The sequence below is a fragment of the Haliotis cracherodii genome, unplaced genomic scaffold (genome assembly GCF_022045235.1).
Source record: "Haliotis cracherodii isolate W230 unplaced genomic scaffold, xgHalCrac1.p SCAF_8, whole genome shotgun sequence".
NCBI lineage: Eukaryota > Metazoa > Mollusca > Gastropoda > Lepetellida > Haliotidae > Haliotis > Haliotis cracherodii.
In genome coordinates, this window is record NW_027266341.1 from 7,634,335 (window position 1) to 7,657,609 (window position 23,275).

The 23,275-nt window shown below is 40.3% G+C and overlaps 1 pseudogene; it reads right to left on the minus strand.

Annotated features, from left to right (window-relative positions):
- Positions 1-13,188: 13,188 nt before the first annotated feature.
- LOC139450340 (uncharacterized) lies at positions 13,189-22,320 on the minus strand (annotated as a pseudogene).
- Between the last annotated feature and the right edge of the window lie 955 nt (positions 22,321-23,275).

Genomic DNA, 23,275 nt, shown 5'->3' on the forward strand with positions numbered 1-23,275 from the left:
GCTATTCCAGACATGTTTTACAATTTCACAATCAAAGAACATGTGCATTTATATTTCTTTTTCTCGTTAACAAAAATGGCAAAGAAATATTTTTTATATAATAATATGTGACTTATTGGAACCATTTTTGTTTTGAGGACACGTTATATCTGTGGGAGCTACGATTAATCATTTGCCAATGTTTTCCCGTCATGTTCCCACCTTTTAATGTATTTTTGGGATATCATATTGCAGGGTACCGAATTTAGTATATCAGAAACATTCTACATCCCCTCTCCACCAAGTTTTCAAGGAAATAAAGTATTAAGAGCAGATGTAACTTGGATGTTAGGGATATATCGTCGTATATCTGTTTTAGGTCTGAAAGAGCTAGAAAATTCCAATTCTTGTCTATCAGATCACTTATTTCCCGACTAAACGTTATAATGAACAGCTATTTTCTCGAGACAACAGTAACACGTATGGGTTGACTTGGCTGGAGTTGACTCATCTGAAATACTGCTCGAAGCGCTGTTAAAAACTCACTCACTCACCCACTACTATATTGACTTCTATATTGAGTGCATATTTCATTGATACAACGGCGTGTCAAGCATAATGGGAAAGCAAACTTTTTAGTGATTCAGGTTCAAGACGTATTCCATTTTGGCGAAACCCACGACCACGTGCCGATCAGCCAAGGATTAAAACCTACAATTAGAGGATTCTGGAACTATTATTGGACGTAACTCTGCGTTTGAAATTAATAATTGAAACCACGAATCTTGTCGTGATTGGGAATGATATTCTTTCAAGCGCCATGACATATTTTTAAGATGAGGCTGGTGTCGCTCTCTCGCATCCTGGGGTTTAGTCACACATGGGACGATAGAGGTACTGGATCCACAGGGACAGATTCAGGTTCTAGTCACACAGGGACAGATTCAGGTTCTTGTCCCACCGAGGCAGATAAATGATATATTCCACAGGGGCAGATAGAGGTTCTACTCACACAGGGACAGATTCAGGTTCTTGTCCCACTGCGGCAGATAAATGATATTTTCCACAGGGACAGATAGAGGTTCTAGTCACACTGGGACCGACAGATGTTCTAGTTGCATTGGGGCACATGGAGTGTACTACTCCTACTGGGGCAGATAGAGGTTCAAGTCGCGCTGGGGCAGATTAAAGATCTCGTTCCAAAGGGACAGACAGATATTCTAGTCCCATTGGGGCACATGGAGGGTCAAGTCGCATTGGGCTAGATAAAGGTTCTTGTCCCACAGGAACAGACAGATATTCTAGTCGCACTGCGGCAGCTAGAGGTTCTAGTCGCTGTGCGGCAGATAAAGGTTCTTGTCCCACAGGAACAGACATAGATTCTAGTCGCACTGGGGCAGATAGAGGTTCTAGTCGCACTGGGGGAGATAAAAGTTCTCGTTCCACAGGAGCAGACAGACATTCTAGTCCCATTGGGGCACATGGAGGGTCAAGTCGCTCTGCGGCAGATAAAGGTTCTTGTCCCACAGGGACAGACAGAGATTCTAGTCGCACTGGGGCAGATAGAGGTTCTAGTCACACTGGGACAGGCAAAGGACTAGGGTGCAGCCCATGCTTGGTGCTAAGCAGCATGGGGTTTATTGGCTTCAACACGTGAGGACGGTATAACAGTACTAGTATCATCTTCGGTCGACTGCAGGATTGGCAATGGATGTGTACCATCATCTGGGCGTCGACAAATATTTTCCAAAACTTTTCATGTTTTTCATCAAGGTGCTCACATGATTTGATGCACATCGTGAGGTAAGACCCGTTTTATTATAATATACATCTTGATCATTGATCAGATCGTCTTGACTTGGCGCCGCCATTTTGTTTGAAGCAAATGAAAGTGATATGAGAGGTGGAAATCTGATTGGTCAATAGGAGGGGCATAAAAGGGACATAACTGGTTAAAGCCTCTGGTGACCCAACGATCGAGCCAAAATATTCCAGCCTAGTTCGGCAAGGGTGAAAACTGCACGTTGAAATCCATGTTGCTTACGGACCGGATGTCGATTTCGTTACGCGATTTTGATTGGACTGTGCATGGACTCATCAGTCCAGCCCAAAATTGCAGCCTAATTCGGCAAGGGTGGAAACCGGACTTTTACAGTCAGTTAACTCTCTTGCCCCTGGAAGATGATTTCCTGCGTGAATCGGACATTAACGTCTATTTCCTGAAGATTTCAGGGATTGTATCCATTCCTTGATTTGACATATTCCCTGTACCATATATACATTGATGGTTACGTTTAAATAATTGACACATATATTTCAGTCCCAAAGGATGTCTTAAACGTTAAAAAATGTACCACAACTTTCTTCCATAAGAATATCAAAGACATGACAAACAAAGTCCGACACAAACGAAATTGGATGACTTAATGTTGTAGGTCCTATATTTACCCAAATATATAACGTCAACGCCAGTAAATAACCAGTCTTGATTATCAGCCGAAACAGATTCCATTCCAGCAAAATAGAGGTGATAGTTATATGAATGGATCATGGAAGGTGAATGATGACAGCAGGTGTTCGCGAAAAGGGTAAACATGTCCTGCTGTACCGGTAGCATCCGTCACTCACGCAGATTGCATAAGAAAGTAAGTGTTTGTATTTTGCCGCACAGTAGAACAGAGACAAACCCACTTCTAAACGACAAGAGGTTATTTTGGCATGCAGTTAATCATTTCTTTACATATGCCCCATATAGATTCATAGAAAAAATGGAATAACTTCTTATCAAATATTTTAGAAAATATATCATGTAGAATAATGTCAGTGTAAAAGTGATTTTGAAATCAGTAAAAAAAGTAATACAATGACCCGACCATGATCAGTTTCGAGAAGGGGCTACGCCCACGTATTTAAGTCTTACCTTCATAAATCAATGTTTAGTGTCCAGGCAGCACGATATTTTTTAGAACCATGACTTTGACTCTTAGTTTACCACTTAATCAAACAATACAAACCACGCTATCTGACATGTTGGAGGGGCGGTCGGGTAGCCTAGTGGTTAAAGCGTTCGCTTGTCTCGCCGAAGACCCGGGTTCGATTCCTGACATGTGTACAATGTTTGAAGCCCATTTCTGGTGTCCCCCGCCGTGATATTGCTGGAATATTGCTAAAAGATGCGTAAAACCAGACTCATTCATTCATTATCTGACATGTTAGCAAATACTAGACGGAACACCTATAGTAGAATTACTACCAGCGGCAATAAACTATCACTCCATGTATACAGAATCTATACTGAACAACAAAAGTTCCTGTGACATTGAATAAGATATCAAAGTTAATATGTTTTTTACCAAATTTGAAACAATTTCGGTTTGCAACAGATAAAAGACTCCTGTAAGTGTTCAAATTGTTTAATTTGCCATACTGACTTAAGGAAATGCGTGATTTCATAAAAAAGAACCATGAACATGCCAAAATGTCAATTTACAAATCAATAGGGTGTGTGTCCACCTCTGGTTGCGATGCAAGCAACACATCTTCGTCACATTGAATGGACAAGGCGTCGCACAAAGTCCTTTTGAGTATCTGTCCATATCTGCTGGAGCATGTTTCGAAGTTCCTGGAGTGTCTGTGGAACACATGGTTGACGTCGAAGGCGCCGATCTATCTCATCCCTCATGTGCTCGATTGGAGAGAGATCAGGGGAACGAGGCGGCCAGGGGAGGACATTCACGTTGTTTTGTTGAAGAGAATCCTGAACAAGTCAAGCACTATGAGGCCGGGCGTTGTCCTGTTGAAAGGTAATGCCTGGGACATGACGATGCAAAAACGGTAGAACAACAGGGCCGATGATCTCGTCGCGGTAGCGCTGTCCATTGAGATTTCCCTCTACCACTATCAAACGGGTCCTCTGTCTTGCTGTAATCCACCCCATACCATAACGCTGCCGCCCCCGAACCGATCTTCTTCCATGACACAATGATTGACGAAACGTTCACCTCGACGTCGGTACACTCGATTCCATCCATCGCTGTGGCTGAGGTGAAAACCCGCCCTGATATTGCTGGAATATTGCTAAAAGCGGTGTAAAACCACACTCACTCATTCACTGAGGTGAAAACGAGACTCGTCAGGGAATAGAACTTCTCCCCACTGCATGGCCATCGAGCGTAGACGATGTCTGCACCACTGTAGACGTGCTTGATGGTGGTTTCCTGTCAAAATAGGACGTCTGGCGGGTCTTCTTGCGACAATTCCTGCACATGTGAGGCGACGACGTACGGTTTGTGAAGATATTCGTCGAAGGCCAGGGATGTTTCTTGCAGTCACTGTTGCTGGCTGGAATCGATTTCGTAGGTGTGTTGTTCGAATCCAGTTGTCTTGTCGATTATTGGTTACGCGTGGCCTGCCACTCCAAGGATGGTCCCTGACTGCATTCGTCTGTTGCCAACGTTGCCATTAACACCAAATGGTGTTTCTGTGGACGTTAAATTGTCTTGCAACATCACGTTGACTCGCTCATTTTCGGACTGGCGTGGCATTTCGTAATGTTGAAAAATTGCGTGATTTTGTTGTTTTTCTGAGTGGTTGTTGTCAGCACGATGCTAAACAATGCGTATGGAATCCCGTTAACGCACATGTTTTTATACCCATTCTTGGGTAGTGAAATGCATTGGGCTTGCATAAAAGTCAACTTTTGCATGGAATGCATGCTTTTCTGTAGCAGTTGCGTTTGTGTGACTTGATTCCATACATGTACTGCAATACTGAAAACCAAACTTTACTTGTTTGAAAAATACACTAAAATATTGGTGTCACAGGAACTTTTGTTGTTGAGTATTTAACGTGAAATAAGTATCGCATTTTCTTGGATCAGGACTAATGTTTTGTTTGTTTGTTTGTTATTTTACGTCGCACTCAACAATATTCCAGCTATATGACGGCGGTCTGTACATAATCGAATCTGGACCAGACAATCCAGTGATTGACATCAGGAGCATCGATCCACGCAATTGGGATACAATGACTTGCATCAACCAAGCCAGTGAGCCTGACAACCCGATCCCGTTAGTCGCCTTTTACGACAAGCATAGTCGCTTTTTACGGCAAGCATGGGTCGCTGAAGACCTATTCTACCCCGGATCTTCGCGGGTTCAGGATTATTGTGTGTTTTCTGGCTATATAAGGATAAGTCGATCGCATTGATGGCTCTCCTTGTAAACTGCCGGACAAAAGAAATGATACACACATGTTTTATGATGGCTAGATTTGAGATAAAATAAGCATGACGTGGATATTCGATGGCCACGTATTTGATACGGGTACCATGCATGAGACCATAAGTATTTGATAATAGTCGATTTTTTTCAATTTTCAAGTGTATTTTTTCGCCCCCTCATTTTAGTGTGATAAATGGGATGGACAAAATCGACAGCATTGGGTCTACAGGCTAGTTGACTATGTGTCAGTTTGCCTCGATAGCGTAGATCGTTGCTAATATTCTCACGCACTCTTTTGCCTGGTCCAGACTCGACCATACGCCATGATACCTATCGCCGCGATATCCGGAATTTTCTGAATGTGGAGTTAAACAGCATTCCCTCACTCGTTATATTTCCTATTGTCACCTTTTCTTTCTTCTAATTACGAACATAGAATAAAGTAATACATATTTATTTAAGAAAAAGAAGTAGAAACCATCATAATAACAACATCCTTGACCTGGCAACGATGGAAAAATGTTACCCGAAATGGAATGATAGCTAAAATCAAAACAAACGTCTTTAAGTAAATGTCAAGCAAGCGACGTGGCAGTGATCAACTTCTTCATGGAAAAAAAGCAAGCTCTACCACCACATCACGATCTGGGCACGGTCAGCATGGTCAAGGCCGCATTACGTACATTGTAGGTCGACACATGTTTCCATTCAAGTTATATGTAATAGCAGGCAAACATTTATCAGCTGTCCTCATTAACATACATATTGATTTCGTTCACTCTCTGTGAATGAGCACGTAGATGTACACTCAGGAATATCATTCTTGAACTTTCCTCAAAGAATACGTTGATTGCTCAAGCGTTATTGGGATAGTTTTCCCCTTTTTGGTACTTGCCGTTTGGCAAGGAGGTAAATGGTTTAGACTTTTCTGTTTTGATAAGTGATTTTTGTGTATATTCGGGTGCATATATGTTCTGTGCGTTCGACTTGCAGTTGCCCTCATGTTTCTGTTCCGTGTGTGTGTGTGTGTGTGTGTTTGCGTGTAGAGGATAGAGTGTCTGCCGGCGAGCGGAAGGTCGGTATTCGATTCCCTGACCAAAAGATTCAAACCAAAAGATGGTACTTGTTGTTACCCTGCCCGGTGTCGGCATGAAGGGGATACAACAAGGACTGGTCGCCTCGGAATCAGTATTATGTGTTTGAGTGAGGTATCGATGTTAAAATGATCCATGCTATCTGAGTGGCATTATATATAGAGCTCTAAATGCCGAATATAAGTCCAGATTAGTTCAACCAGCTCCACACGTACGTACGTTGCAATAAGCTTGAACGCGGCGTTAAACCCAAATTCACCTCACCCTAGATCTATTGCTTAGTTTGACCATTACAAATATTTCTTCGAGGTATTCAAAACGGCCCAATGATGTTAATTTTCAGCATTCTGTCGGAAATATAGCTTGCCTCATTGATGTTGGCAGATAATATTTGTTCCTAACGGACGAGGTAGGAGAAGACGCTGTTGGTATCTTTGGAAAGAGTTTCAAATCTTGATGCGGATATTATCAGCTCACATGGCTTCCAACCGGCTCTTTTCGTTCTTACACGTGTGACAGAACATTATAAAATCTAAATATCATGGCATGCATGTTGAGATGGCCTTTATCAAATATGTGTACAAGGATTACTTGTCCCAAACTTGATTGAATTAACCCCCCCCCCCCAAGCTGGCTACGGCACTGTAGTCGCGCATGCAGAAAGCGTGATTGTTGTCGGTTATTCAATCAAATGCAGTTACCCCTCGTCAGATTCCATAAAAAAACATGATAATAATAGAGACAAAAGGTGTATGAATACAAAATTATAAAAAGTGAACTTGTTGCCAACTTATATCTCAAAATTATTTGTTTCTGTGATTTAATTTATAAAAAAGTGTGTCAAATGGATAACTGACGGTCTGTAAAAGTTAATAAACTACAGTCGAGACCGTGAGACCAATGTAAGCACGGGGACTCTTTGTTTTACAAACATTTGGCTTGGCCATGTCCTCTCGAACATTCAAATACTCAAAGTAGACACAATCTATTGATAACATCTTCTTTAATTACTGCAATTAGAGAAGTTGTTATCCATATATTGTGCCTACTTTGTCATTCGTAAGTAATGCGGGGCACGGGTGGCCCAGTCGTCTAAGGCGCCGCGATTCACTGTGCAGAGTTGCGTCCCTTGGGCACGCCAGAAACCTATATTACCCGTGCTTGTGAGTTTCACCGAAGTGGTAAACGTCTGAGACCTGCATCACTTCCGGCTTTCCTCCCACATTAATCTGACACGCCGTGATATAACTGGAATATTGTTAAAAGTGGCGTTACACTCAACTCACTCACTCACTCACAAGTAATTCCGATCAAACAATTCAGGCAAATACTCATACTATAATATCACAACTGTCCTCAAACCAACAACAATAATCATATATATACCACTGATCAAGCCATGACATCACAAATTCGAAAAAAGGAAATGGGCACGACAATAATTTCTCTTGATAAATATTGATCGAAATGGATTTTCTTCAACATCCTGCCAACCCGGTGATTTCAGCATGTTCCGTCAGCAATGTTATCACGACTTGTAAACATATGTTTCTCCCCTTAATCATATTCGTATAGTTGTGCTTCTATTTAAAAAAAATAAAATGTTTCAAAGGTTCAGATTCTTTATTAACCCAAACTGACGTGACACAGAAATACATCTTTTCATATCTTTGACAATTTGACTTTCAGTTTATCACAGCTTCATATCGGCGATATATTGACTTACATTACCTGCCGTTATTTAAGAGCTCACCGACGTACGGCAGATAGAGAGGTGCAGTGAACACAGAAACCACCTGGAGTGCTTACCACGCGTATTTCTGATAAGACCCAGTGAAGTATACTATTTGCGACACTGAGTGAACACATTTTAGCCCATATCAAGTTATACAATCGTGTAAGTGTCCATGTTGAATGTAGTTATTAAAGGTGAAATATTTGCAGTAATTGGGCATAAAATCGTTCAGTGGAACACACGCCAATGAAATAAATCTTCTATGTGCAAAAACATGTATAAAGTACAGTTGACATACGTTGTGTATAATGTTTCTCTTCATGTAAACAAGAAACGCTTACACAGCTAAGCAGTGCCCTACTGAATCAACGCAATGAGAGTCGTTACACGATACTCCATTGATAATGTGTGTCTATCTGGGATCCCTGAACCCACTGTCACGATTCATTCATTACTCCAGATAACCCACTTACGCTTCAACTGCCCCCAGAGTCATGTTCATACGGTCATGTTTCATGTTTCCATTTGCAAATCATTCTGCTTATATTGATGCAGACATGAATAGCCACGTGTGTAGCAACCAGAACTGGGATAGGACCAGAACTGGGATAAACAGTCCACAATTTCGTAAAACCCCATTTACTGCGGTATGCTTTCGGTTAGCTCTAAAACGCATGGCGATATATATGCGGAATAAGATTCAGTTTTGGGGAACCACACTGAATATGATCTTTTGTATATTTCCATGTTCCATTCCAAATAAGTAACCCACATTACATTCTTCACTTTCAATTGGAAACTTCTTCAGTTATAAATATTCACATATTCACACGCCTTTCTGTGCGGCAATTCACATTTATGGATAAATGTCACTGTGTCTGTACGATATTTTCACTAATTATGTTGTTAAATATATAGGACCTCTTCACTCGGTGTGCGTTCTCTGAATGGCAGGCAGTTAGAGGCCGTAGACTAAGATTTCAGTATCGATGGTCATGTAATACTATGAACGAAACGGTCTGGGTGTACAAACATACACGTGGAAAAATGCAAAGCACCTGGTGTCATATTTTTTCAATTGTGATTCATAAACACATGTTCCTGATAGAGTCGGAATCAATGGACTTTTACCAGAGATTTCTTATGATTATGGAAAATGTTTTGTATGTGTTCTTTCCTAATATTTTGATATAAAATATTATGTTTTTGAAAACGGATCATGTATTCATGTTCAAACTAAATACATTATTGTTTTTGCGTATAAAGTGAATTACTCATATTTAAATACAAAAACCTGAATCAATAATGTAATGCCATGTTATGTAACTGGTAGTGTTACTTGACTTCTCTTACATTGCCTCCCCGCTGCTTGTCGTGTGATGCGGCTTTGTGTTTGTGGCCATCTGATAAAACATACAGTGTACAACGTAGACACAATTTTGTGGATAGCCCTTCTTTATTTTACTGCAATAGCGACGTTCGGTAAACATCCTTGTGCCGTTGTCAAGCATGCTTGTTGTTGTCCTTGTTTGACAACGGTACAAGGATCTATACCGATGCGTCGCTGAGGCAGTACAATAACAGTTATCCATATCCTGTGTCAACTTTGTCATCAGTCAACTTCTAAGAAATGCAAAGCAAACAGAACATACAATGTTCTTGTTCTACTTTTTCTGTAGGTATCGGTGGTGTTTTACCCATTACATATATTTCCATGACATAAGTTCCACATGTAAATATGGCTGTAACATACATGGAAATTCGGTATATAGTGACTTGACGTGTTAGGGGTAAGATGTCTAAGTAGTGTCTCGAGTCTTACTCTTGTTAATTTCTGCATGCCTTCATGTCGATCAGTGTGGTTTTCCCCAGCGTCGTAATTAGTGTTTTGTTAATCTCTTGTCAGTCTCTTGTTAATCCCTAATAAGTTTCTTGTTAATCTCTTGTAAGTTTCCCGTTGATATCTTATAAGTTTCTTGTGAATCTCTTGTCAGTCGGGGCGGTCGGGTAGCCTTGTGGTTAAAGCGTTCGCTCGTCACGCCGAAAACCCAGGTTCGATTCCTGACAAGGGCACAATGTGTGATGCCCTTTTCTGGTGTCCCCCGCCGTGATATTGATGGAATATTGCTAAAAGCGGCGTAAAATCAAAAACTCACTCACGCTTGTCAGTCTATTGTTAATCTCTTATAAGTTTCTTGTTAATATCTTGTCAATCACTTGGTCGGTTTAATATTAGTCTCTTGCTCGTAGCATTCAGGTCTCACGGTTGATCCGGCCTCAGCCCCGTGGGGACCCGGGTTAGAATGTATGCCCAGCACCCTATTGCTTGAAGTAAAAGGAGGCTAAATTGAGAACTCGTGGGGACTCCGGGTTAGAATGTATGCCCAGCACCCTATTGCTTGAAGGAAGAGGAGGCTAAATTGAGAACTCGTGGGGACTCCGGGTTAGAATGTATGCCCAGCACCCTATTGCTTGAAGGAAGAGGAGGCTAAATTGAGAACTCGTGGGGACTCCGGGTTAGAATTGGTCCCGAGCAACCTATACTGATTGTAAGAGGCGAATAATGGATGGAGTGGTCAGGCTCGGTGAATGGCGGATTGCATGTCAAACCCGACGGAGTGGATAGTTGCTGATAATATCAATCATTTAAGTGTTTGGTTCAACCTAGTAGTTAAAGGGTTCGCTCTTCACGACATGTTATTAATGTGAAACCCTTTTCTGATGTTCTAAGACGTGATATTGTTGGAATATTGCCAAAAAGGGCTCACTCACTACTCTAGAACGTTAAACTGAGTCACAAAGATCACATGCCTGTTCGGAGTTTGTAAATATTTTTTTATTTTTGTTGTTGTCTAAGTACCATATTTCCCAAATTATGACATCAGCTGCAAAACTGGGGCTACACTTGCGAAGATGATGAAAACTCAGTTTTAATTAACTGTAGACAGATAAAGAATATGATTTTAGTACACGTTTATGTGCTTATTTCCGAACAGCTTGGTATGGTTTCACAGATTAGAAGGATTTGAATGAATGGTGGTTTACAACCCAGTCAGCAATATTTTGAACATACGTGCCCAGGTGTTGACTGAATGCAGTTGATAGGAAAAGCTGTTATACAAATGATGATGGAGATTGCCGTGGCAGGGTACACATACAGTTGAACAGGGGATTTCTTTAATTTGTTAACTTTGGTAACAGTAAGAAAATATCTCAGCATCGTCATCAAGATTCAGGACCCATGGAGGATGGGTTGTGACACTTGTGAATATCCCATATAGGGATCCGTGCTCCATGTTGTAGGCTCGACATGTACGGATCCGTGGTATTGTCCGGGACGTACAATGGGGACTCTAATATAATAGCTGGAACCCATTGTGTCCAGGAAACCCTGAGGTGAGATGTGCATGGAGTCCTAAAGACAACAGGAAACCAAATGTGGAAACCAAATGTGGAATCCAAATGGGGAGACAAGAGTAACCTTTTGCTGGGGACCCTTTTCTGTCCTGAAATCCTCATTGGGAGACAAGTCAGGAGACCTATTCTGCCCCACAAATCCGAAAAGGAAGAAATTTGTGTTCAGTCACACAGTTCCAAAATAAAAACAAAAAAAGGGTACCTGGTGTGTCCCATGTGGCCAGACACTGGCACTCAGATATAAATTTCGATTTATTTGACACCCTTTATACAGATTTAGACGGAAGCAAGTTCTAATCATTTATCACCTTTCCTTGTTTGTAACAGTGCGTGAACACATCTGATCCAAGCTTTTCACAGTCTTTAAAATTCATATTTCTGTGGAACGATCACTACAAAATAACGTTTCTGAGCGATTAGGTACACGTGTTTTGTCTCCATCCAAGTGTGGGCACATGCCACCTGTCACTGTACATGGAACACAGAGTGTCTTTCAGTTTCCGATTGTGACACATGAACCCTGTTATCATAGGTTTAAATAAAACACATTACCTGTACCGCAATGGTTTGACACATACCACATGTGTTAACGCACGACTATCATATATTTGTGGACACAGAGGTAATGTTAACGTTTAAATGCACGATACATACCATTAATTTATTTAGGATTCATGACTTCATTACTTGTAGATACACGATATATGCCATTGTTCAATTTTGGACATGTGACACCTGTCTTTTATTACTTGTAGATAAATGACACATATCATTGTTCAATTTTGGTCATGTGACACCTGTCTTTTAATACTTGTAGATAAATGACACATATCATTGTTCAATTTTGGTCATGTGACACCTGTCTTTTAATACTTGTAGATAAATGACACATATCATTGTTCAATTTTGGACATGTGACACCTGTCTTTTATTACTTGTAGATAAATGACACGTGTCATTGTTCAATTTTGGTCATGTGACACCTGTCTTTTATTACTTGTAGATAAATGACACATATCATTGTTCAATTTTGGTCATGTGACACCTATCATATATTACTTGTAGATACACGATACATGCCATTGTTCAATTTTGGACATGTGACACCTGTCTTTTATTACTTGTAGATATATGACACATATCATTGTTCAATTTTGGTCATGTGACACCTGTCCTTTATTACTTGTAGATATATGACACATGTCATTGTTCAATTTTGGACAAGTGAAACCTGTCCTTTATTACTTGTAGATACATGATACATGCCAATGTTCAATTTTGGACATGTGACACCTATCAATATTTAGTTGTAGATACATGATACATGCCATTGTTCAATGTAAGACTTTAATCACCAGTCAATGGTGAATATGAGACACAAGATACCTCAGGCTGTTAGTATTCAATTTTAGACACCTGTCATTTATTACTTGTAGATATATGACACATTTCATTGTTCAATTTTGGACATGTGACGCCCGAAAGATTTTTACTTGTAGATACATAATACATTTCTTTGTTCAATTTTGGACAAGTGAAACCTGTCTTTTATTACTTGTAGATACATGATACATGCCATTGTTCAATGTAAGACACAAATCACCAGTCAATAGTGAATATAAGACACAGGATACCTCATGCTGTTAGTTTTCAATTTTGGACACGTGATGCCCGTCATTGATAAATTGTAGACACATGGTATCGGTCAATTTTGAAGACATGGTCCTAGTCAGTGATCCTATCATTGTTCATTTTTGTTCAAATGTATAACAATCGCTTCTGGTCTCACATGCAGAATGTGCTTCCGACTGACACTCGTGTCTCGTGATGCTGTTTCACGGTGACGCGTCTTGTCTTTGACAGAAGCTAGCCATCTTGAAATGACCGCCGACAAGTCCACCAGAAATATACTCCCAAAAACCAAAGTTAGAAACGCACCACCGATGTACCCAATACCTGCCGCGGACAGACGAGTGTCTTGAATACTCACAAACTTTCTTTTGGATTTCGACGTCATGATCGGGTCCACTGTAAGCTGCTTCTTAATCTCTTTTGCCTTTTCTTCCACTTCTTCAATTGTGATGTTCTTGCAAGTACATTGACACGCATTTGATTTACTTGTGACCTTCACCGTTGAGGTGACTTTTACCTTGACTGGTACGTCGCGAACCGTTGTTGCCCAGTCTTCTCTTGTGACCCGTGGGTCAGTAGTGACGTCATCATTTACAGACGCTGTAGTTTCTGCAGCTAATGTCGGGGTGACGGTTGTAACGTCTTGAAACAAATAAAAATTAAATAGATCAAGAAATATATCTACTCTTCCTGAACACATGTTTACAGCATTCTTATATGTCTTACTACATACTATTTCATGATGAATATTCAATTTTTAATTTTGTATTCCATTACATGTAGGAGACATTCATATTTTGTGTTTTACATTTGACAAGAAATGTAAAGTTGGCAGAGGTGAGGTGAAGTGAAATGGGGTTTAACGTCGCGTCCAAGATTATAGAACCAATATAGCGACGTGCATGCACGTGTGTGTGTGTGTGTGTGTGTGTGTGTGTGTGTACTAGTCCGGACTGATGCCGATTTATTGTGCAAGCCCACTTAGATACCATGCCGCAGTAGTACCATCTTTTAACGTCTTTTGGTATGGCGGAGCTGGGGATCGAACCCAAGACCTTCTGCTCACTGGGCAGATGGTCTACCACTAGACCACGGAGGTGGTGATAAAGTTGGCAGAAACAACATGGAGGCAAGTGCACGCATCAACAAAATAATGTTGTGGTACTCCGTAATAAGTCATACCAAGGCGTGCTTGACATAACCATAACCGCGCTGTATTACTATTACATACATCGAAGGGACCTTCGAAGAAGGCGGGTAAGTTTGCCGATAACCTCTTGTTTTCGCTCAAGTTTTCTTCCCGCTTTTCCTTTTTCCGAACACCTACACTTTTAGCCATTGCGTTAGGGTAGTGAAGTTGGTGAGCTGGCATCAAACATGGTGTCGTACAGTAATTTTAGTTAAATTTCTCTGGAGGTCTACCACAAACAGTAGACACTACCATGATCGTTCGTCATTATGATTATGTGTTAAATAAATGTCAGCTGAAGTTCACACAAAGCACACGAGTTTCACATAAATGGATCGCCAGAACGGAAACCGTTTTAAAGATAAATATTAGGCCTCATTTTGTCGAGTTGACACGTGCATTCATTATGATGTCTGGAAATGGATTATGTCATCACGCATAAAGGGAAGCCTGAATCTTGTAAACAAAGGTGTGTGGTATTGTATTTGAAAAGAACAAACAGACAATGGCAGGTACAGAGCAACGCGTTATCGATTTATCGATTTCCGATTTCCTTTCAGCACCAGCAACGTCTGTAGTCTTAAATAAATAGTACAAATGACTGCGACCTCTACTCGGATCACATTGGGTGATGACCATTGACACGTCTTTTTTAAGTTGTCATTCGACCTATGTGTATATACTTTATATAAAATAGTATCAAGTTGTACAATAATCCAACAATGACGAGGAGAATTACTGAGTCGAAGTGTCAGTCAGCACGACTCAAGACATAACAGGTAGATAAATCACACTACGCAAGACAACAGGTAGATAAATCACACTACACAAGACAACAGGTAGACAAATCACACTATACCAGACAACAGGTAGACAAATCGCACTACACAAGACAACAGGTAGACAAATCACACTACACCAGACAACAGGTAGACAAATCAAACTATACCAGACAACAGGTAGACAAATCGCACTACACAAGACAACAGGTAGACAAATCACACTACACCAGACAACAGGTAGACAAATCACACTATACCAGACAACAGGTAGACAAATCGCACTACACCAGACAACAGGTAGACAAATCACACTACACCAGACAACAGGTAGACAAATCGCACTACACCAGACAACAGGTAGACAAATCGCACTACACCAGACAACAGGTAGACAAATCGCACTACACCAGACAACAGGTAGACAAATCACACTACACCAGACAACAGGTAGACAAATCGCACTACACCAGGCAACAGGTAGACGAATCGCACTACACCAGACAACAGGTAGACACATCACACTTCAACAGAAATCAAGTAGACAAAACACGCTACACCACATAACAGGTAGACAAATTACACAAGCCCTCACAATATGTATATTGGCCACCACGCGCCTGTGGTCAGGTATGTGAAGCTGGCCAAAATTATTTTTTTATACCTAATAATACTAACATTACATTAACATGTATATTTCCCTGATGCATATTTCTGCTTTGATTCAATAGTGATCTTTTCTACGCATCTGTTGTCTACATCGGTGAGCATGACTGTTCCTGTGTCCCAATATGCTGGGAACGTACATGTTAAACAATAGTTTCGGACTGACTCAGTTGTCAGTCCCTGACAGATGTAAGTCAATCTAACCCGACGTTGTCTTGGAGAGACGCTGACAGTTACCGATTGTCCTAACTAGACCATGACAAAGACAGTTTCTTGACTGGAAGTGGTGGAGCAAAGTTGATTCAGTCCTCGATAATAATTATATATCCATTCTGTTATGATAGATATCCTGGAAGAATTTGCCAGTTTGCTTTCTTTAAGAATTGACCTCACCATCGCCATATCAACATTCTCTAACTTAGCAATTATTTCTATCGCTCGTAATGGAAATTTGATTTAACAGTTAACTTTAACTTCGTGCCTTATTAATCGGGCGGGAACCATGGTGGCAAATAGATACAGGGTTTTATAATAGAATGGAGAAATGATACACTGCATAACCGAGGATGAGTTCTTGTTTAAAACAATCATTTAGCACATAAACTTCGTCAAGGAGGCGATGGTAACTGTAAGTGCACAGAGACTAAACTGTTAGATACAATGTACAAAAGAACTGTTGAGGGAAGGGATGATCTTACCCACGAAACATCTTTCTCCTGTGAAACGAGGTGGACAGATGCAGGTGTAGTTACCGACGAGGTCTTGACACGTGCCTCCATTTCCACAAGGTTCGCTCACGCAGTCGTTGACCTCGTCTAGGACAGATTATCGGGTTACTGTTATGCTTAACAGTACTTCACAGTATGAAATCAAATTAAAGCACTACACTGTACGTTCAATGTTATTTATGTTGTGTTATTCATGTTGAGCGCCGCCGTCAGTGTCCATCTGTTTCACGGCGGGCTGCCTATTAGAGAGTCTTGGCCGGACAGACCAGTGGTTTATTCACGGATTCACGACAAGCATGGGGTACTAAATATTTATCCTGATCCCGAATTCCAAAGGGTGTTATGATGTTAAAGTTTATTTCCAAAAAAAATAATTAAGTGAGTGCGTGAATGTTTTGTTTTGGCAAATCAACCATATTCCAGCCGTACCGCAACAACGTTCATATATACGATATTGGGTAGCAGTGGTTGATATTTGATCCGTGACACAGATCTTAAAGGTATTCTTAACTAATTTGATTATTAATAAGGAGTGTGGGGGGTGGTGTGTAGCCTCATTTGGAATATGACAAGATGGCAAATTATTATTGTGATCCAGAGAATCCGCAGTTATACCCAAGTGAGCACCAAATAATACCAATATCCAATTTTCCAAATGGACATTTACACATTAGTTTCTCACCGTTTTCACAAAGTAGGCCGTTGAACCCTGCAGGACAGTAACAGCGATAGGAATCCCCAGATTCGTAGCAAGCTCCACTGTTTTCACAGGGAGCAGAGTTGCAGGCATTCCTCCCTGCAAGATAAGTCCAGTACTGCATGAGCGTTTGTTATCCATAACACAATAGGGAGATTGATTCACATGCGTCTTATAACTGAAATCACAGGCGGTTAATCTTCCAAAATTTTCGATCTAAAATATGTTAATTTTTAGAACATGTCCAGGGCAAAGCCCGAACCAGATAGTAAATATATTACCTGAAAAGTTGTCAAGAATAATTCCAGCCAGATACCCATAAGCTTTGAAGGTTATGAGGCCGTGTACCGTGGCTCCGAATCCTTTCCCGTTACGATGCGCTAAGGTGAGTTCCCCTTGTTCAACAGATTTGGAAGCAGTTGTCATGTCACACCCAGGGATGTCATGGAAGGAAGACTGTGGCATGAACTCCAAACCAGAGCTGTCATTTTTGGCCACAAATACTGACACATAAGGAACCAGGACATACCCAGGGGTACTGGAAGATGTGATCAGATCCAGGACGTACCTGGACGCGTATCTTTCAACCGGGGGCATGATGGCCATGAAAGGATCTCCTTCTAACGCAGATCCATCAGCAACCTGCCCCTTTGCAAACTGCACCACCATGACTGGCTTGTTGCTTGTGATACATCTGTAATCCGTCTGGGTAAAATCCAAATCCTTAAAGGTCCTTGCGGACAAGATGTGTCTGGTACCGTCTGATTCGAAGACCACAGTGTCATGCTTTTCAGCAACAATCCGATACACAACACCGCACTGGCGACCAGCGATGGGGCCCAATGCATACTTCTTCCCGAATGCATACGTGGGGATTAGCATTTCAACGAGATTGTCTGGGAACTCCACCTTCTTTGGAACTTGGGTGAGAGGATTCCCAGAGAGGACAGCAACTGGTTTAGTTGCCTTGATTAGAGTACCAGTGATGTCTCGATCACAATACACACGCACTATATCCATCATCTGCAGCCGGAACGTGAGGATCGCTCCCTGCACCAGGCGCGTGCTGTTGCAGCTTGCTGTGGTGCTCAGTGTCACGTTGACAACGGTGTCGTTTTCTGTTGCAGCGATTATTACATGGCCTGAAAGTAAATGAATATTTTTCACGTCAAAGTTTCAAAGTAAACTATGTAAACTCATTCTCAGGTTTCGTCATGTGGTTTTATATCTGTGATATCACTGTAAGTTCTTTTTATATTTGAAACAACAAGAGACAAAATTGATTGCCAAGTGTTCATTTCACTGTTCTGAGAAAGGCATTGTTTATGTGCCATGAAACAGCATATTGTTCTCACTGGCAGCCTGTGATTCTCCTGTATCACTACCAATGCCCTTGGAAGGCCTAACCAGCACACACTCAGGGTGTTGCATGGTCACTTCCGTGTTCACACATTACCAAGGCTTTATATTCATGTGCCAATAGAGGAACATTTAGATTATTAAAGAATGGCATGACATGTGGTTAGTGAAATGTGCAATACACAAAAATAATCAAAACCATACCCAAGGTAAAACGTTTAACTATTCATTGCTTGACATACTAACTATTACCAATGGGGCCTGCATGCTCCCATCCAGATGTATAACACAGTAGGTTTATCTCCATTCTACCATGACGGCAACAACGCTTTGAAAACTGCGCTCTCTTGTGCACAGGTCCGCAATCTTAGAACTTTCCGAAAAGTGGTCACAGGTAGTTAAATATGTAACAACTATTACTAAAGTTCAAGATTAAAAACACCATAGTCGTGAGTAAGTCATAATACGTGTTCAAATAATAAATTGTACACTGTGGACTGACTGTCGTTTTTCGGAATTTTGCGCATTTCTTGGAAATCGAACATGCCATCATTTCTATTGTAGGGGTGACGGGTAATAGAAAAAGGTTTTAAAATGCTAAACGAATATAATTCTACAGCAAACTTTATGAATTAACATTCTATTATACATTAAACATGTGTAAGTGTTATTAGTTAGTTAGCAATTTCCCCCAGTAAACAATGATAAAATCAAAATAAATGCCTCGATAAATGCCACCCCGAACTTCGAAGTGGCAGAACTTGACCTACATCACGGTTACTCACACCTCAAAGCTGTCAATGGCTGACAATCTTGTGTTTATATTCTCCGTAAGGAGTTATAGAATGAAGCAAGATGACAACCCCGATCTATGATGTGGTTCAACATTAACAGGTAGATTATCTGGGATTGATCGAGCCTGCTGGTACATCTATATGATTACTGAGTATGACTGAACAGCCGCTTTAAAGGCTTCAAACGAGCCGGATATTTTGAAACGAGGAATCTGCATGGTGTGACCTATTAATTTCAAGATTTCACGGATCCAAAGCCAAATAGTGAGAGAACTTAAGACATTTGTGTCCCAGAAATAGTGGATCGTGTATGATTTTCTTAATTGTGCGTGTTCTGAAATGAATTTCATCAAGTTTGATAAGCTGTTACTTCAGTTGGGACATTGTTTTCGTGGACTTTCGAAGGGGAGTGTTTTCTGATGGACTTTCAAATCCCCTCCTGCCAAATTCTAACGGTGGTGGTTGACGGAGATGGTAATGGATATCGATCAGAAAAAGAAAAAAACATGTTGTCATGAATAAAGTTTTTTCAAACAATTTTTAGAATGTTATATTTTACTTTCATTGTCGGTTGTTTCAATGAGGAAATAGTTTAAATTGTTCCGATTCTGGTCACCATAGAACATTTCTCTTACAATTTCATAAACATTTCATTTGTATGCAAAGGATATGCCTTCGTTAAATCTTTTAATGTCATAATCGAAGCAGTCAGGGTTGCGGCCTAGAACGCCCCAAACATCCGATATCAAAAAACCGTATTTCCTTTATTTGACGCTACACCATCTATTAATTTCGCGAGAGCCCTTGATTCGGCGTGTATTAGAGACCTGGCTGGTATTAGAGGAAATAAAGATTAATTTTACAGTTTATATGGGGGCGATCGATCGGCAGCCATTTTTTATAAATCAATATGTAGGCTTTCTATGTATTCATGCGCACATTTTTTTGTGAAAAGGCTTAATATACATGTATTTGAAAGGGGTTTCCGTAGCAAAAAGGAAACCTCTTTTTAACCAATCAGAATCAAGCATTCATCAATGTCATGGTAGAATATACAATATAAAACGACTACGAACGGTAATGCTAAAAAGGATGTTCACATAAGAACTTCATCGCTTTCCTCCAAGGGAAATAAGGTACACCTGAGGTTAAATAGTAAGTTCGAATAATCCGTGTTTGGAATTCGTAAGTTCGAATAATCCGTGTTTGGAATTCGTGCCATGTGCCACGCAAATGTGTGTTGTCCCTATTAGGATGCGGCTTAAATAATGTTTATAAGCGACATCAAAAAGTCATTCAATCATGCTCACCTCCTGCACCTGCGTGACTGTAATAGGTTACTGCAATGTATTCGTCCGACAGCGTATTTACAGGTAGAGCCAGAAATCCATCCATTGCATTGTACTGATTCACGTAGCCGTACACTGACACCTTGTTTGATGCTAAGATGTGGATAGCCTTTCTCTCCACCGCCATGTTCGAAAACACCGTGGTCTGATAAGGGAAGTAAATATGTCGAGAACTTCCGGCAGAAAGGAAATGTTCAGTGTCATTTTCCCCGTCCATCATAACGTAGACTTTGACGTCCGTCTCTGACGTGATTACCAGGAGATTGACGTTGTCATTTGTACCGCTGTCGGGAAATGCTACGATGAAATTAGTTCCTTTCTGGTCTATTTGTACACCACAAATACCTGAAATATATGCAAAACATATTCATGCACACGCGCGATAGTATTCAGTTAGCATACAATGCAAAGTATGAACAGTATTCCAGTTATATCATGGCATGTCAGCTTGATACGGGAGTACCTCTCGAAGTGATTCATGCCTCAGACGTTTACCACTTCGGTGAAAACCACGAGCAAGGGTATGGTACATAAAAACCAAGAAATATAATCAATGTGGTAATTTGCATCACAGTATACAAAATCATTTAGTTATAATGACAAATTGTCACCTCACACGAGGGGAAATTAATAAAATTTAATATATTCTGCATTGAATATTAATGTATACAAATTTGTTGAATGATTTGACCCATTACTGAATGACATTCACTTTTTAACAGTACCAAATGCACCAAAAGCACGAAGGGCTACTCCATGTCATCCGAACTGTGAGTACATGGAGCTATACACCTACCTCGGATAATAGCTTGAAGAACCGACGTAGCCACAACCATTTGTACCTAAAATATAATTCTAAAAATCAATTTACAAATTGTAAACATATGATAAATTATTGTGAAGAACTAACCAGATATATTAAAACAGTTATATGAAATGCGTATCAACAGCTTGAAAATTGACACAGACAGAATTCCTAACTTACCAAATAGAACATTTTGCCGTGTTGTCTAAAGCGCCAATCCGAGAAGTGTGTTTGTTGCACATTTCATCCTACTTTTGTTCATTACGTGGTCTTTCATCAGTCAAGTGATGCTGGTGTAAATATGTACATATGCCATTTTATGATAAATATTGCAATTACCAGAAAAGCTACAGCGAAATACGCTTCCATGTGTGTGTAGTTGTCTGTCAATGTCAGGAGTTGATTACGTCCCCCGAGCACTGTGTGTTTGTTTTATTGTTGTGGAATCTATATCAAGCTGACATGCAACCGTCATGTGCTGTCATGATTAATGATGCACTGTTATTGATGAAATAATAATAGCAATATGTACCATTATTGAATTATAACTATAAGCCACTGTACGAATTTCTGTACTGTATTTTGAAATACACCATGAAAATACACTGTTTATCTCAGTGAAGTGCTCCATATAATGTACATCCATTATAGTCTTCTTAGCGTATTGAATGTGGCTGCGAATTTTTATGAATTTTACACACTAAAACTGATATTATGAAACCAATACAACTACCACAATCCAACAACGCTTTCTACACCTGCTACGGCCACAACCCCGCTACTCACCATTTGTCTAAGGCACCACGATTCGCTGTACAGAATTGCGTCCCTTAGATATTAGGACCTAAGACATACTTCGCACTTTCCTTCCACATCAAGCTGATACGCCGTGAGATAACTGAAATACTGACCAAAGCGGCGTTAACCCTAAGTTAACACTCACTCACTCACTCACACATGTGGAATTGATATAGAGTAAATCATACTGATATCCCTTGCCATTTGAATGTGTCTTCACAAGAAAAACACACAACCCTAACTGATACATGCATGTAAATTAAAACGCAGTAAAATATACATGAACCACATCTGTGTTTATGACACAACAAAATAAACGTCATGGAAATCAACTATTGTCATTTAATTTATTTCATGTGCATATAAAATGGCCAGACCTCAATTATTTCCAGAGAAATATGATATTGATCTATACTCATTGAAATGAAGAACCATATTGATAACAGGAACAACACTCAACACATCTCTCGGCGTTCGTCCGGCCAGCGTGCCATTGGCGCTTTTTAGATGTGTACATTGCACATTGCATGTCAGTTTGTCATTAGCAACTGGCAATATTCCGACGTACTCGGGCAGCTGACAAATTTATGTATTTACCTTTTTGAAGGGAATGGGAGATATATTTGCAGAAATTAACACCAGAAAACGATTTTAGGCAATGAGTTCAAATAAATACATTGATAGCCTATCATGCAGAGAGGGGTCCAACACTGAACAATATTCCTCAGATGAGGGAAGAGACATTTCTCAAAGATGTCTCTTGTTGTTCATCACAGTGTAAGTATACTAGCCATTATTATTAGAGATGCCCATATTTCATATTTCACAACTGTGTCTTGAATTCAAATTTCGATGTGCTTCTATACTGCATTGATAGATGCTGTTATGAGACGTGCATATTCTTCTGTTATTCAGATTACTTTTACAAAAATGTATGTTTAACGTCGTATTTATTAAGTTTTATATACTAGGGGCGTATGGCCCCTATGGAGTTCTTGAAATAAATAATAAACTTTGACTGCCAACTTTCAA